The following is a 16,408-nucleotide window of genomic DNA, read 5'->3' as shown; positions in this document are numbered from 1 at the left end:
AATATTCACCCCCTGCTCCGGATCCTAGGGCGCTATATAGAGGGCCAACGCCACCAGCCGTCTCAGCAGAGCTCCGTTCTGCACAACAGCGCAGGAGCCGTCCGGCTAGTGTGGGGGCCAGACTGATTCTCGGCAAACAGATCAGGTGGATTGTCGCCGGCCCTCTCCCCCGGGGCCCGGTACCAGCTTCACCTCCTTGTTCCCGACCTCTGCTGAGCGTCGGAGGGCCGCCGGGGGGGGGGGGGGGGGGGTGTCTAGGGGAAAGGAGAGTACTCCCAGGCGCCAAGGGCGGAGCGATCAGGGCGGAGCGATCCGGTCGCAGGGCCTTCGGCCTAGAAATCGGGGTCTTGCATATTTGCCTCCGGGGCTGTGGGCGGCCGCACTCCGCCTTCCCAATAAGGCTCACCTGGACCGTCTGATGGCTCGGCAGGCAGCTCTACATTCGTGGCGGGAGTCTGCTCTGCTCCGATCAGCGATGGGGGCCGTGCCGAGCAGCTATCGGTTCAGGTTCTTCACTGTGAGCGGCGCTCAGGTTGCTTCAAGGCCTGGGTTCCGCAGCTGCCGCCATCTTGTGTGCGACCGGAGGCGCACTTAACCCGCTACGTTCTTCCTGACGGCACAGTCCGCTCAGCCTGCTCCGGGTCCGATGTGTGCACCACGGGTTGCTCTTGAGAACCTCCCGTTGTAGAGGGGTCCCCCGATCAAGGATAACCGATTATTGGGGCGGATTTTCAGGCGAGGGCCGGGAGCCGCTTCAGCAAGCGACCATTCCCTCCAGCTGCTAGCCACGCCCTCCCAAACTCTCTTTTCTGATAAGCGTTTTATAGACAACACCTTTTGGAAGTTCCTTTCCAGTGGTCTTTGTCTTTGGACAGGGAAGGGTCAGATCTGTCCACACCCTCCTCAACTAATGTTCTTTTCAATGTGAATGGTTTGTCTCTATGCAACTTTTTTTAATTAATCAAAGCTTAAAGTTTCAGAAGCTTTAGGTGCTGAACTGGACGCCTTGGCTACCAAAGGCTCCAGAAGACTTTAAGTACTGTAGACTTGAGGCCCAGTGATTTTCTTTTGTGAAAACTGCTTCTTGTGGTTACATGTGATAATAGGATACCTCTTCCAAAGATGGAGCAATCCTTTGCTGTCTTGAGTTCAGTCTGAGCTGACATGTCTGTTTGACTAATGGGCCAAAAGGACCCTATATCTATGAGCTAGTGTTTTAGGCTTAAAAAACAAACAATCGTCCTTCTTAAGGACTCAATCGAGACAGTGCGCGCACACACACACACACACACACAGATGTTCGCCACTTACAGCAAACTTTCAGTTGTACTTGGGTCATCAACTCGAACAACGTGGCCATACTACAAACTATGGAGGAGGCAATGAGACACCAACTTCTCTGAAATACAGTTGCCGACCCCACCGGCACCCGCGATTGAGCAGCACCGGGATTACTCACCATCGGTCATTGAACCGGGTAACATGAACGTCCTTCTTCCAACTGTGGTTCATTTGACCTTCCCTAGCTGGCATTTAGCTCACGGCTCTCCAGCGCTCACTCCATGCTCCGGTCTCACCGAAGCACTCCTTTATCTGACTGACACCACCTTGTCTCTACAGTTAATTCGAATACTGCTTGAACCGGCACACCACCAAGCCTCGATCTCGCTGGCTTGCACAATGGCAAATGAGGCTGTTTTACTATTAGGCATACATTACATGTCCTGATGAGATTTGTACAATGTGGTAAACGGATCGATAGGCCGTCGACAACTATGTGCACCTTATACACATAGAATTACTTATATGCCCTCTAAAAGTGTGAAGGTGTCAATATTGTTCTGTTTCATAATCTAAACTGTGAGATTAACAAGTTTACAGAACGCTAAGCTTTTGCCTATAAGCCCTTTTGTTTGTTTCCCTTTTGTCTGTGTGATAAACTGGGTGCAGGCTTGAGCCCTGTCTTGTATATTGTGTGAATTATGTTTTACATTGACTGAAAAATAAATACCAAGACCTCTGCCCGGCTGGGTATGCCATTTGCAATATAGTAACAACTTCGTTTATATTATTGATTAAATAATAATGCTTGTAAGGGACCACTGTTGCCTTAATAGTATTGACTCCCAAGGTCCCTTGGGGACTCCTTTGGGTTCCCTTGTTGTCCTTAAAAAGACCCAGTTGAAGGCAACTTGCGAAGCTTGACTCCTCAATCTTACATCAATTGTCAGTCACCAGACTGAAAGACCACTCAATGTCATCGGACATTCACCAACAACTTTTATCTTTTCCCTTGGCGCTCCCCCAACACTGCTCTCTCCACACCTCTAAGGAAGCTTGCAGCAAAAAATATAGGAAGGAGGTCTCTTTGGGACACTATGTGCTTACGGTCAATATTTAGTTAGTTGCCCAAGAAAAAAACTGCTAATCACCTGCATCAAGAAGAGACTTACATTAACAAAACAAAGGTTCTGTACTAGTCGTCCCTTGATTTTGCAAATCAATAGTGGTAGGTACTACGTAAGACTCGCCACTCAAACTTTCGTTTTTTAAACACTATGGCCAGGCATACCTTAAACTGAAATTCAGTCTCATCTCACAAAGAGCACTAATGAAATCTGAAACTAATTCAAAACGCATTACACAGCACAGAAAGCAATTCACTAAAATAAATGCTTTACTTATCTCAAGATGTCAAATGGGATGCGAAGCAAAAAGACTTTTCCTCTTGAATCTCAAAGGTTCATGAAATTCAAAACCCAGAATCTGTGTAGCTCAGGTGGATCAACTGCCTTCTGGTGCTTTTATTTTGTAGGGTAACAGTAGTTCAAATAAGGCCCTTTTGGTCTTACTGTTACGGTACAATATTGTTGACTACCCCAGGTTCAAATATCGGGGGACCCTTGTTTTTTAGAATACATTCTGGTGCTTTTAGGCATCTAAAAAGTTACTTATTTCCGCCATTTAATGAATGAATTACAAGCCCGCTTTTTACCAGACTAAACTGCATCTCACCATGACTCTAGTATCTTTTTTTCTTGATAAATGAGAAAATCCATCTACACCACTCTTTTCTGGCAAAATAGCAGGGAAGATGGGAATGCTTCCTCTTAATGCACAAATCCATACATCAAAACTTCTCTGTTTAAGGAATCCACAACACTGAATGTATTCATATAACAGGACAGTGGCTTTGCCCATCAGTTACCATTACATGGTTCTCCCTCCATTTAAGTTAGAAAAGCCACCATTGCTAATCTGGTTATCTATTGACCCACCTCTCAGTCTAACCAAACGACATTCACAATTAAGACTTCCAAGTGAGACCCTTATTTTGTCCCAAATACACCTGCCACTCAAATCAGCCAGTCCTGAAGAGGGCAATCCGACCCTACCTAGAGTTTTATGAATTGCATCCACGAGACCCAATACTGCCAAAGTCATTAAGTACCAACAATAAATGCCTCTTATGCGGTGACCATCCTCAGGAGTCACTGAGGAGGCCTTCTGATCTGAAGTAACAATGTATGACACAAAGTTCTAAAGTACAGAGGAATTGTGCAATATATATTCTGTTTAAAATGAGGCAACATTATATTTAAAATAAAGACTCTTGAGAGCAGGAACACAATTAGTTGTGTCAATGTTTCAATGAATGATATCTCTGCAGTGAGCACACAAAACTTCAAAAAAAAAATTCACATTTCCACACCTTGAAGGTAAAAACAAGTCTTTTTGTGAAATACGGCTAGATTCCTTTTCAGGTATTTGAGACAAAATGCAGCCAAATATACAGGGAATCAAACACCTGCACATCTTGCATTCGTTAATGTTCTGGCACTGTCAGCATCTTTGTAAACACCTATTGTGCTTTTATCGAATCACCAAATAGGGCAATGAGCAGAGAGCCCCCTGTGTTTTTGTAGTTCTCTACCTATGTACAACGTTAGGCAATTTTAACGACCTCACCTCTCCACACCTTTGTCCTGGTCTGTTTAAACTTGCAGAACCATACAGAGGGACCAATGGATTTAGGGCCATATGTATCAAGATACCAATTAGCGATGTAGTAGCGATTTTTAAGAAATCGCTATTTCAGAGTCGCTAATTGGTATGTATCAAGAAAATCGCAACTTTTTAGCGATTTCTTGATATTCCTTAATTGCGAATTCGCAAATTGCAATTAAGGAATACTTTCCCATTAATTTCTATGGGCCTCCTGGCCCATAGGAAGGAATGGGAATTTATTCTCAATTTGCTAATCGCAAATTGAGAATAATTTCAAGGGTGCAGGGGTGTCCAAAGGACAACCTGTTGCACCCCTGAAATAAGTATGGGTGCACATGTGGTGCACATACATGCCCTAAGGGCATGTATGTGCGTCATATGGCACTTTGAAAAATGCTGAAACGTGCATTTTTCAAGGAAATCGCAATTTACCACCAACTAGAAGTTGGTGGTAATTTGCGATTGCTTAATCGCATTTTGGAATTTTTTTTTGCTTAATACATTGCATTTAAGGAATCTCAAAATTTGCGATATCTTAAATGCAATCTCAAAATAAGGAATCAAATTTTACGATTCCTTATTTTGCACCCAAATTCTATCATACATACCATTTTGCGAAAATGAGTTCGCAAACGCCGAAATTCTGCAAATTTTGGCGTTTGCGAACCCATTCGGCCTTGATACATATGGCCCTTAGTGCCTTTTCTACATAATTTTAGGAATATGTACATATCAAAGTTATGTAAATTCACACTACACTAGAATGGGTTAAAGATGCATAGGGGAAGTAGTTAAAAGATAACATAGCAGATGATATGAATACAGTCATTCTTTATTACCATTTCTTGCATTTATGCATTGTTAATTGATTGCCTATACGACGTATTGTTTTTATGATCATATTAATCTTTGAAATAAACCTTTTCCTTAACTGAAAAAGATGCATACGGAAGCATTAGATTTAGTGGCATGTGCAGTTAAAGTGATCTACATAGGGAGATTTATATTTAAGGTCATTCCACCTTGTGCGTGGACCTGGCTGAGAACAGGGCTAATCCCAAAGTCCCAATCTGGAGGCTGAGAGTGGAAACGATAGTGGATGCGGAGGTTAGAACTGAAGTTCATGCCTTTACTGACATCTTCATTGCGGCACACTGGAGAACCACTAACAGGGACATGGAGTGGGAGGCCAAGAAGGTGGTCCTGAGATTGGGAGGGCACGATGAGATGTATATTACTCACACACACACACTTACACACACACAAACACACACACTCAACGCTCAGTATCGTGCACTTGCCTCCATTAAGTGACATTGACAAAAGTTCAGTGATGCAAATGGACCTTCATACCATTGGAACATTGTTTATTAGTTGTAACCTATTTCAGTAAGGACAAATATATTTATTAGAATTTTTGTGAAAAAATGTTATGGTACAATTGCCAGTCATGAAATATGGGTTCTTGTGTGATATATTTTTACATTCATAGTTATGTTTTTATATACACTCTAAGATGGCCGAAACAATCACCAGCTTTATTACTCTCTCTGTTGGCAATGTCCTTTATCTATGTTTATTACCATCACTCTGTTTAAATCTGTTCTGATAACATGTCTTTCCTACCTGTGACCAAGGCATTGTTATGCCGAAACGCGCTGGGTTTTTCAGATATGCCAGAATAAAGTTTCATTCCTGAACTTTTGGCTACAACAACTTTTTGGAGGGGAGTGCACGATATTGAGGGTTGACACGCTCTTTCTGTGGCATTGCATACGTACAGGGCTCCTCATACCCTGTGGTGGAGATAATCTGCACGCTAATTTACACTGCACTAGGCTTGTTAGGAACTGCTGTTGAACTTATCGGTCAAGGATAGCTGTTTAGCTACTCACTTTTGTTTTGGTGATTGGATAACGTCTTGCTGGACAATAACCCATGCTCTGCATATGTTAACTCAATAAAAATAATTATTCCCAAGGGGGAAAAATACAATTCAACAGTTAAATAAGATTGGTGATCAATTAAGAAAAAGTTACATTTAGAAGGTTACGTTATCCCAGCCTGAAGCTCCTGGAGGCTAATTCCAATTAGCTCTTCATCTTCTCCCAGCCAGTGATCAGCCTTAAAGGAGTGTGAAATGCCTCCCTGGACCAAACAATAGGCTGACATGATGACTCCTAACCTCCACAGAATTTGCAGGGTGGGGACTGTATGCCACCTTTTTGATACTGTAGAGTCAAATCCTACTTGAGTGTTAACCCTTTTGGTGTTCATGACGGAATGGTTCCTTCATGAGCACCAGTGCTAATGTGCTCATGACGGAACCATTCCGTCATGAGCACATGCTCAGAAAATCCCTCTGCCCCCGTTTTCTTTTTTGCCAGGGGAGTTGGGGGAAGAGCTTACCCAACCTCCCCAAGCCTATATTTACATTTCAATGCAATGCGCGCGCGCATCGAAAACGAAACTGAAACTTAGTTTCTCAGTTTTGGTGCTTGTGGGGCTATCTCAGCCCCACGAAAAAGCTGGGAGAAGTATCGTTGGAAAGTGGAGAATCTCCCCTTTTTAATGGCAACCTTCCCTAATGGATCCCTGCTTGGGGATCAAGCCAGGACAGCGATCCCCAAGCAGGGATCCACCCACTAGCACCAGGGAGGGGGAGCGGCCCCTTAGGAAAGGGCCTTTGCTCCCCCTATACTGTTTTGAGCACAACAGGGCAGCAGCCCCTTATCTGCCCCCCGGGGGTTAGAAGGCCCACTAGAAAACAGGTTTTTTTTTTGTTGGGGGTGGGGGGGGGGGGGGGGGGGGGGGTCAATGCCCCCCGCAAGAGAAATGTCAGTCTTGGGGGGCAGATGGGGGTAATAGCCCCCAATCTGCTTCCCCGGGGGAGGGGCAGAAAGCCCACTAGAAATGAGGGGTTTTTAAAAAAATTGATGTTAAAGTGGGGCTGCCCAAAATGGGCATTGCAATGCCCCACCCCAGTGAAATTCAACGGGGCTGAAAGCACATTAGAAGTAGGGGTGGGGGCTGCCCAAGATGGGCAGGACATGCCACCCCCCCTCCTCCAAAAAATGTAACAGTCTTTCTGCTCTGCCCCCCCCAGGGAAGGGGGGCAGAAAGTCCACATGGCACAAGGATTTTTTTATAATGTAGGGGTGGGGGCTGGCCAGAATGGGAATGTAAATGCCCCCACCCCAAAAACAATTTCCACAGTCTTTCAGGCATATTAGGGAAAAAGCCCCTTATCTGCCCACTAGGCCTCAGGATTTTTTTTTAATTTAGGGGGGAGGTCAGCCCAGGATGGGCATCTCCCCCCAAAAATGGCAGTCTTTCTGACCCCCCCCCCTCCCCCCGCCTCCTGAGGGGCGGATAGGGGAAGTGGCCCCTGATCTGCACACCGGGGGGACAGAAAGCCCACTATGCGCCAGCGATTAAGCTGCCTTTTTTTATGGATGGGGGCTGTCCAGAATGGGCATACCAATGCCCCAACCCCCCAAAAAATAGCCAACCCGCACAATTTCCCCCCAGGGCGGCAGAAAGCCCACTAGGAACAGACTTGCTTTTAGCAATGTGCCTACCTGTGCATTTTGGACCCTAGCGCAGCCGGCACATAGGGAAACCTAGCAAACCTGTACATTTTTTTAAACTAGACACCATGGGGAATCCAGGATGGGGTGACTTGTGTGCCTGTCACCAGGTTCTGTTACCCAGAATCCCTTGCAAACCTCAAACTTAGTTAAAAAAATAATTTCTCTCACATTTGAGATGAAAAAGTGCTGAGATCTGCGTGGATCCCCAAAATTCCACCCTCTGCATTCCCCAAAGGCTTCAGAGAAAAATAGTACCTCACTTGTGTGGGTAGGCCTTGTGACCACGACAGGAAATGGCCCAAAACTCAACGTGGACACCCCACATTTTCTCTGTGGAAACTGACCCTTTTTTAGGTCTCCCTGACGTGGGCTGCGCATGCGCAGTCTCGCTGGCGAGATTTTATGTTTTTGGTGATCTCTCCATTATGGGCTTAAGCTCCGCCCCTCTTTCCCATTGGCCGGCGTCACCATTTATGCTAAACGGTGGCCAGCCATTGGGAAAGAGCATGCTGTGAGGCAGACTTTTCTCTTTTTCTGCTGTCCCACTTGGACGGCCTGGCCTGCCTTCCTTCCTTCTGGTTTAAAAGGTATCTTATCTTTATGGGGCCAAACACATGGCCCCGTAAAGATAATAAACCTTTTCCTTCAGGAGGAAAGCAGGCCGAGGCCGTCCAAGGGGGACAGCAGAAAAAGAAAAAAAGTCTACGTCATGGCGAGCGCTTGTAATCTTATCAGATGAACAAAGAGGTATAGGGTGCGTCTCGTACTTCGACGGTATCTCGGATCGTCCCTCAGTCTTTAGTATTAGTACTTGCGCCAACAAGAGCCCTAGAGAGCATTTCAAATCCGGACAGTGTCTCTGCTCTTCCCTCTGTCTTTAGTATCAGTAGCTGCGCAAACGAGCCCTTGGGACCATATCATACCCCAACAGTCCCCTAACCTGTAGGGCTTGACGCTGCGCTCACAGACGCCCTTGGGACCACTTCAGACCCAGACAGTGTCTTGGATTCTCTGAGCCCCGAGGACAGGCTGAAAGTATTTCAAACTTCTCTCGGTAAGATAGAATCTCGAACCTCCCTCTCGGAGTTGCGCGCTACAACAGGCTACCAGGAGTACCCTCTCGGATCCCAAAAGCAGCCCCATCCATCCTCGCGCGCCGTTTAATATAAAGCAGCTCGGCACACCATGAATCCGTGAAAACATAAACCTGTTTACTTACGGAAGACATTACTGCTTTCCCTCAGCCACCGGAGCATCGAGCAGGAAACTGGGCCTGATGCCCACACAAACACATAGAGGAGCGACTGTGGCCCCTGGCGAGGGCCCTTCTGTATCAGCTTAGAACCTCCGCTTGACGCGGCTGGATGTGGCCAAGAGCCCCTTTCTAGGCCTGGTAGCAAGCGCAACCGTGCAACAACACACTTTCATGCAACTTTGTGCCACTAAAAACAGTTTTAACAAGACTAAGCAAATGCCAAGTACAGGTAATGAAAAGGAGAAATGGCTACAGACATTGCTCCTCCTCAAAAATGCACCGAAACCAGAAAGTGATTTGCTACACTACAAAAGAAACGCATGGCATACGGTGACAAAAAAAGGCGTAGGGAAGCCCTGCTTGGGGACTCACCTCTGCTGCTTGGAGGGCGCATAATACGGGGCAGTGCCGCCATTTAAGCGCAGAGTGCTTAATCGTCACAGAGGGTGGAGTCTGGGGGGGGGGGGGGGGGGGAGACCGAGAGGACGCCTAAGGGAAAGCTGATGGAAGCACTGAAGATAGACAAAAGTCTCAGTAGGTCCTTCCACCTCTGCCCTCCCATGGAGCAAGTAGGCTAGATTATAGGAGTCACTCATTAGGTTACTACACCATTAGGGGTACTTGTAATTCACAGTCCCTTCACACATTAGTAGCAGGTCCATTTTTCTGACACTAGGTGCCGGGAAGTGGACCTCTAGGTAATAACCTCCCCTTTGGTCCTGAAGAATGCTGCGTACCCTTTGGGACACTTTAGCAGAAACATGTTGACCCTTTATAACACAGTGAAGGGAGATTGATGTCCCATATCACCGACCACTTCTTTTAACTACCATAACTTTGATCCCTGAATAAACTTAGGATATGGACAAGGATAATGGGTTTTAATGCACTTTTTCACCCCCCCCCCCACGGCCATCACTTAGATTTAGAAGTGCTTCCCTGTCTCCAGGTGTAGGCCCGCCCTCTATCAAACCAAGTTTTTAGACGGCGAGGACAGACTATGATGAAGCATGACACCGGGCGGTGTGCGAGGCCAGTCCGTAACTTTTTACGAGATGCCCCCATTGGCAACGCATCTCCCCCTAACTCTGTAGATTCCTTTAGGAACACAATCTAGGGGCAGTTTTCTTTTGTGGATTCATTCGGGGTCTGGGGGGGCCCCGCCAGGGATGGGATGCGCAACTCGGAGGCCTGTACAATATGACTGGAGGTGGTAAAGGACTAGGGCCAGACGTTCACACATGCACAGACTGGTGCCAAGTTCTCTAGTTTTCAGAAACGGGTTGGGTTTGGTATGTTTCCCTAGATGGCCACCAAGCCCGGGACCAAAAACTCACGTGACCACCCTTGCAAAACCAGGTCATTTTCGGATACATAGGGGGCATCTGATTTTTTGGTCCAGAGTCGGCAGCCATCTAGAAAAACATACCAAACCCACACTTTTCTGAAAACTAGAGACCCAGGGGAGTCCAGGGAGGTATGGCTTGCATGGGTCCCCCAACATGTTCCTACCCAGAATCCCTGGCAACCCTCAAATTTTGATTAAAAAAATTACTTTTTTCTCAAATTTATGTGTGGGTAAGTTCTGGAATCTACGTGGATCCACAAATTTCCTACCACCCAGCGTTTCCCCAAGTCTCCTAATAAAAATTACCCGCGACAGGCAAGGGCCCAAAACGTATTGAGGAGACATCAAAATGAACGATCACAAAACAACCTGGTTTTGCAAAGGGGGAGAGGGGTCACCTGGGTTTTTTGGGCCCGGGGCGGCCATCTTGGAAAACTACCAAACCCCCACATTTCTGAAAACTAGACACACGGAGGAGTCCAGCGAGGTATGGCTTGCGTGGGTCCCCCAAGGTTTTCACAGAAATGTGAGGAAAATGTTTTTTTTTTTTTACAAATTTTTAGGTTAGCAAAGGATTCTGGGTAATAGAACCTGGTGAGAGCCAGTCAAGTCACCCCATACTGGATTCCAGTGTGTGTCTAGTTTTCATAAATGTATAGGTTTGCTAGGTTTCCCTACGTGCCGGCAGTGCTAAGCTTCAAAATCTACAACTGGTTACTTTACAAAAAAAAAAAAAGGGTCAGTTTTCACTGCAAAAATGTAGTGTGCCCACATTGCGTTTTAAGCCATTTCCTGTCGCGGGGACTAGGCCTACCCACATAAGTGAGGTACTATTTCTATCGGGAAACTTAGGGTAACAGAATTGTAGAGCAACTGTTATTACCTATTGACTTTCGATGCATTTCTGCCTTCCAAATGAAAGACAATGTGTAAAAAATAAGTCCTTTTGAAAAATGACCTATAATTCTCATACTAGTATGGGTACTCAATGTCAGAAATGTGCAAAAATCTGTTTCTAAACTATATTATGTTTAGAATTTCAGAAATACATAGGCGTCTTTCATACTGATTTTTCCATGCATATATTTTCCCAAATTAATTGCCATATACCCTGTACATAATAAAAAAAACCACTGCAAGACGCTGCTCAGTTATTGGCTCTGGGTTCGTCGGGTACTTGGTGAACCAACAAGTCCGATAACCAGAAAGGTCCAGCGGTTGTAAAGGTATATTGCTTTTAAACAGCTGTCATAAGAAGAATTTACAGGTGAAAACGTTGACACAAATGGCTTTTTGCAACTCATTTTCAATTTATCCTATATTCAACTGTTAGTTTTTATAAAGACAAGCATTTACAATGCAAAGTTAGAGCTATTGGCATTGTAAATGACAACATTTTTATTTGTGTGTCTATCGCATCAGCACAGCATCACTCAGGGGCACCACAACCTCACTATGCGCTACCACAGCATCACTCCGCGCCACCACAGCATCAATCAGTGCAACCATTCAACAACTGGTTCAAATATGTTCTCTCAATGTTTCAAGCTTTATTACAAATGTCACAAAAAAATGTTAATATTTCACTTCTGTTCTTGGATTTGTCACAAAATACATTGAACATAATCTTCACAAAAGTTATTTACAAACGTTTAAGCTATTGCCATTATAAATTACAATAACTTATTTAAGTATTAATATGAAAAAAACAAAAGCAATTGTTAATTGTACTATCAATACATCTAAGTCACGTAAATACGACACATATCGCATTACAAAGGCTGTAGCTGTCACATTTGCGAAAGTTATAACTATTGGCATTGTAAATGACAAAGCTATTAATTTCCCTATTTTCAAAACCAACACAAATAAAAAATGTGTCATTTACAATACCAATAGCTCAAACTTTCCTAATGCGAGACCTATTGCATTGCTTGTTATGTTGGGAGTTTATTTTAAGGAGCAGGGGAAGATATAATGAGGGGGCAGAAATGTCAGAAGAGAGGGCTGCAATGTTTATGTTGTGCACTAACAGGAAACATTACAAATAATGCATCTTGATTATGTTGCTAAAAGCTTTAGACAAAGGAGGATATATGCCCTAATGGCTACATCTCCGGCTTTGCCACCTGGAGACCAGTAGCTTATTCTCACGGATTTCCCTCAACTAAGCTGGGTCATCCTTGACCTATCACAATTTCCACCTTAGTCGGCAATCTAGTCTCTACAGAAATAGGGGCCCTTATAAACAAAACAAAACAAAAAAATCACATTTTAAGCATTTTTTACAAACAGGTCAAATGTACACTTGTTTTTCTGAGGAAAAGTTCATTCCTCCGGGACAGGGGTGTGATGCAGTGTTCTCCAGGCCGCCTCTCATTGGTTCCCTCAATCCCCCTCTCTCCTTTTTCTCAACACCCGTTCACCTCCCCCATCGCTTGCAGAAGCGACAGGACCAGTGGATTCCATCTCACTTATGCAGAAAGCGGAATCAGGTTGAAAGTGAAACACAATAACAGCAAACTGAATTTTTCAACTTTCCCCCCCCTAAAAGATAGTTTGATCACGGGCGCAAGCCACCATCGAGAAACGAACCCTACGCCAGCCGAGGGTGTCAGGCCCCTGAATTCTTCGATCGAGCCAGGCCCCAGAGGTCGAGTGCAGAGAAGGGCGCCTAAGGGCTACACTTCTCACCTAATCTCTAGAAAACAACTCGTCTGTTTCTCCAACACCACAACAGATAAAGGGACGCTCGTTAGTACTTGCACAAACACTGTTTAAAGAGCATGCAGTCAGAACACTTTACGAGGTAGGCCACTTAGTGAAAGGGGCGAAACCATGCTTTATTCAAAACTGAAGTTTTGGATAACTGGGTGTTTTTATTAATACTTGTTCGCAGGTTGCTACAATCACGTGGGCTCTTAATATTATCAATTTTACCAGGAGATATTACAGGAAAGGGTCACTGGGTTCTATTGTACTCACTTTCTGAGTGAGACAAAGGTGAACGCTGAGTCCGTCTTGGCGGAAGTTGATCCTGTAACCTAAGATTTTATCAGATCTCTGCAGCAAATGCACTAGCCCACCGAGCTAAGTGGGCTCGGACTCTACGGGACTCGACTCTGTACCGTGCGCACATATTTCTACAGTCACTGTCTCGTACCCCAGAGCTGTCTGAGGTTTTATCCTGTGTCCCACGGTTTTAAAACAGATACATGACCGCCACCAGCATGCTTCACTCTGTTAATTATTTGGAACTCACACCCCAAGGAGTGCTTTGGGGGTTCTGGCAGTGTGTGAATCTGATGCGAGTACCGAGGAGGCACACCACCCGCCGAATTAACCTGACAATAAAGTTCAGGTGCCGGGACCTTACCTGGCTCATGCCACCTCCCATGGCTGCTAGAGGTACCTGGTAACCAGGCGCACCGGGTGCAAACAGCACAAGAAGGCGGGCGCTGCGAGGCCCCGCTTAAGCACCCTGCTGACAGCAGAGATCACGTGAGGAGGTGACGGGAAAAGAGCAGAAGGAGGAGTTGATGTGAGGGATCTCGACCTAGGAGCAGCGCTGCCGCTGACAGAAAGCTTGGTGAGCTAGTGCACCTGATGCAGACATCTCTGATGGTCTCACGGTGGGTTGGGTGCCTGCTGCAAATGTCCTGCGGTGAAACATAGGGAAGCACGCCGTAATCCGCCCTTTATCCTCGGTACACAATCAATCAAACGTGTACCAATAGCTTGAGTTTTCTAACACAGACAATGTAGCCTTGGTGCGGCTGTCCACATGGCCACTTGCCATGAATGGGGGCGGAGACAAACCACAGAGGCGTTAGCACGAGCGGTGTACCATGTTCACATCGATCGCCAGTTCCGCCCGTACAGGCAAACATAATAATGCACGTCAAAACAGGAGTAGTGTTAGCAAAAGACGTCCATCTGTTTTAAGCGTACAGCCCAAACATTTAAAATGCGAGAAGTACTTTCGGAAGTGTAAGTGATGTTTAAGTACAAATAGGTCAATAAATATTGTTCTTTTACACGTTCAGATCTGACAAACTTCACTTTTTTCGCTGCCGCCTCCGCAAAACACGTTCCTTGTGGCCCCTCTCCATCACACCAGAGTTAAGGGCTTTCAGGTGTGATTTATGCATTTAATCCCATTTCATCTTTTTCTGGTCTCTCGTTCCATTTTGGACCTTCTAAACGTCTATTTCACAGTTGATTACTTACATCGCAGTCGGAGGTATCAATATCTCAGACTACCGTGCCCCGATGCATTATGGTCATCGTAGTTATTTAGACAGTGGTACAATACCACGCGATATGCCTCCGTGTAAATATTGAGAAATATCGTAGTCAGTGTTAAGTCCATAAGAGGAGTGTAGCAATGCCCGTTTGAAAGTATTTTCCTAAAAACTCGATATATTTTATAACAAGCAGTGCCGGGTCACCTGGAGTCCGATCTGCTAAGGGTAACCTTTGGAGATTACGTCCTCAATACATTTCTCTTCTTTGATACATCCAGCCAGTAGAGGCAAAGACACAGGCACACGACCCCTAGGATTGAGTAATATCATGTGCTTGCACAACCCACTCTCAATGTAATGGCGAAGGCACGGACAACGGGAGGGAGGGCGGGAGATAAACAAGGCACAACAACTCCGTGTGGGCGTGTTATTCGGGCTCTCCCCTTCCCATTGGCTGGAAGGTAAAATTCCAGCCAATGGGAAGAGGAGAGGGCGGGACTAAAAAACCACCAAGAAACACCCCTGAATCGCGTCGTGACGGGGGGGAAACAGTGATGGACAACCATGTCTTCCAATGGCTAGCCTCCATTTATGGAGCTAGCCAATGGAAGAAGGGGCGGTTTCAAGTCCCCACTACTGAGATAACATTAGATTTCGCCCTGCGCGAGCACTGCTGTGCAGTGCTACCGCCAGGGCGAAACCTAAAAAGGAGGTTGAAAGCCCAAAAAATATCAAAAATAGCTATGTCAGAAAAATGCCAAAACTGTGGAATAATTTTGGTTTTCTGACAAAATTCTGCTCGTCCCTGAAAGCTGGGAAGATGGTGATTTCAGCACCACAACCCCTTTGTTGATACCATTTGCAGGGGAAAAAACAGACACTTTCATCTATAGCCCTTTTTTCCCAATTTTTATCCCATTGGTTAGGGAGGTGGCTGGACTCAATCCACCCACCAGACATACATGTGGCATCACCAGGTGCAGACTTCAGAATACTTTCAGGAACTGTGGAAATTTAGAAGTGGACTAGACCTGCTGTCTGACATTAGAGGAGCCCTGAAGGACAAAACCTGCTCCCTCTTGTAACCATGACAAAGAATTCGACTCCAAAGGTCAGCTGGATTATCTTTTGTGTAGTTACAGTGAGAAAACAAATTCCAAGAGGCCTTTTCCTGGAAGGACAGCTAAATAGTGGTAACTGGAGGTGGACTGCATCCTCTACTAAGTGCCCTCCCTGAGTTCCGGTGGGGCTTTAGAAGTTACTTCAGTTACGGGTTGGGACTTAAGACTCAGTAAGAATTTTAAATCTTTGACCAGGACGAACCTGGTTGGTGTATCCAACTAGCGCACCACTGCGTTCAGCCTCAAATTGCGCATAGGCCCCTGGCCTATGGCCATCATCATTGTCACTTTGTGCTCAATTTCTACTTAAAACTCCAGTTCCATTATTGAATTTGTCATTTAGGTGTCTATTTTTAAAATTAAATTATACTCTGTTTTTCTAATTTGGTTTGGTATTTTTATTGTTTTGCATTTGGACTTTACTGGTTTGGTACTGCATACATACTTCACACATTGCCATAAGTTAAGCCTGCCTGCTCTCTGCTATAACTAGCAAAAGGTTGATTCAGGTTTATTTAATGACTTTGAGGGTGCACCCTGACATGAGTTGTTTTTATTCCTGGAGGTGGGTAGTCACCCACCCCAAATAATAACCCAATGCAATAATACCATTTCTTACACTTTTTGCAAATCGTTGCTACCTTGTCAATTTTCGTGTGGGTGAGGGTGTTCTGTGGCACTCCATATTCGAGTGCTGAGTTGCCTACCAACAAGGTTTAAGTAATGAGAGGTGAGTTATGTTGTTTGTTATTAGTTCTTAGATATGCTGTGCATTTTTGATTGTACAGTTGCACTACTCCCACAGCATTAAAATGAAGCCGTTTTTGCATACATGT

General features: G+C 45.3%; 1 protein-coding gene across 2 annotated transcripts in view; it reads right to left on the bottom strand.

Annotated features, from left to right (window-relative positions):
• Positions 1–16,408, bottom strand: part of ANKRD11 (ankyrin repeat domain 11) — a 1,181,327-nt gene that overhangs the window by 40,242 nt on the left and 1,124,677 nt on the right. The window lies entirely within an intron of this gene.

Source organism: Lissotriton vulgaris, chromosome 12 (genome assembly GCF_964263255.1).
Source record: "Lissotriton vulgaris chromosome 12, aLisVul1.2, whole genome shotgun sequence".
NCBI classification, from domain to species: domain Eukaryota; kingdom Metazoa; phylum Chordata; class Amphibia; order Caudata; family Salamandridae; genus Lissotriton; species Lissotriton vulgaris.
The sequence above is the reverse complement of the archived record's forward strand: the minus strand, read 5'-3'. Positions and strand labels throughout refer to the sequence as shown.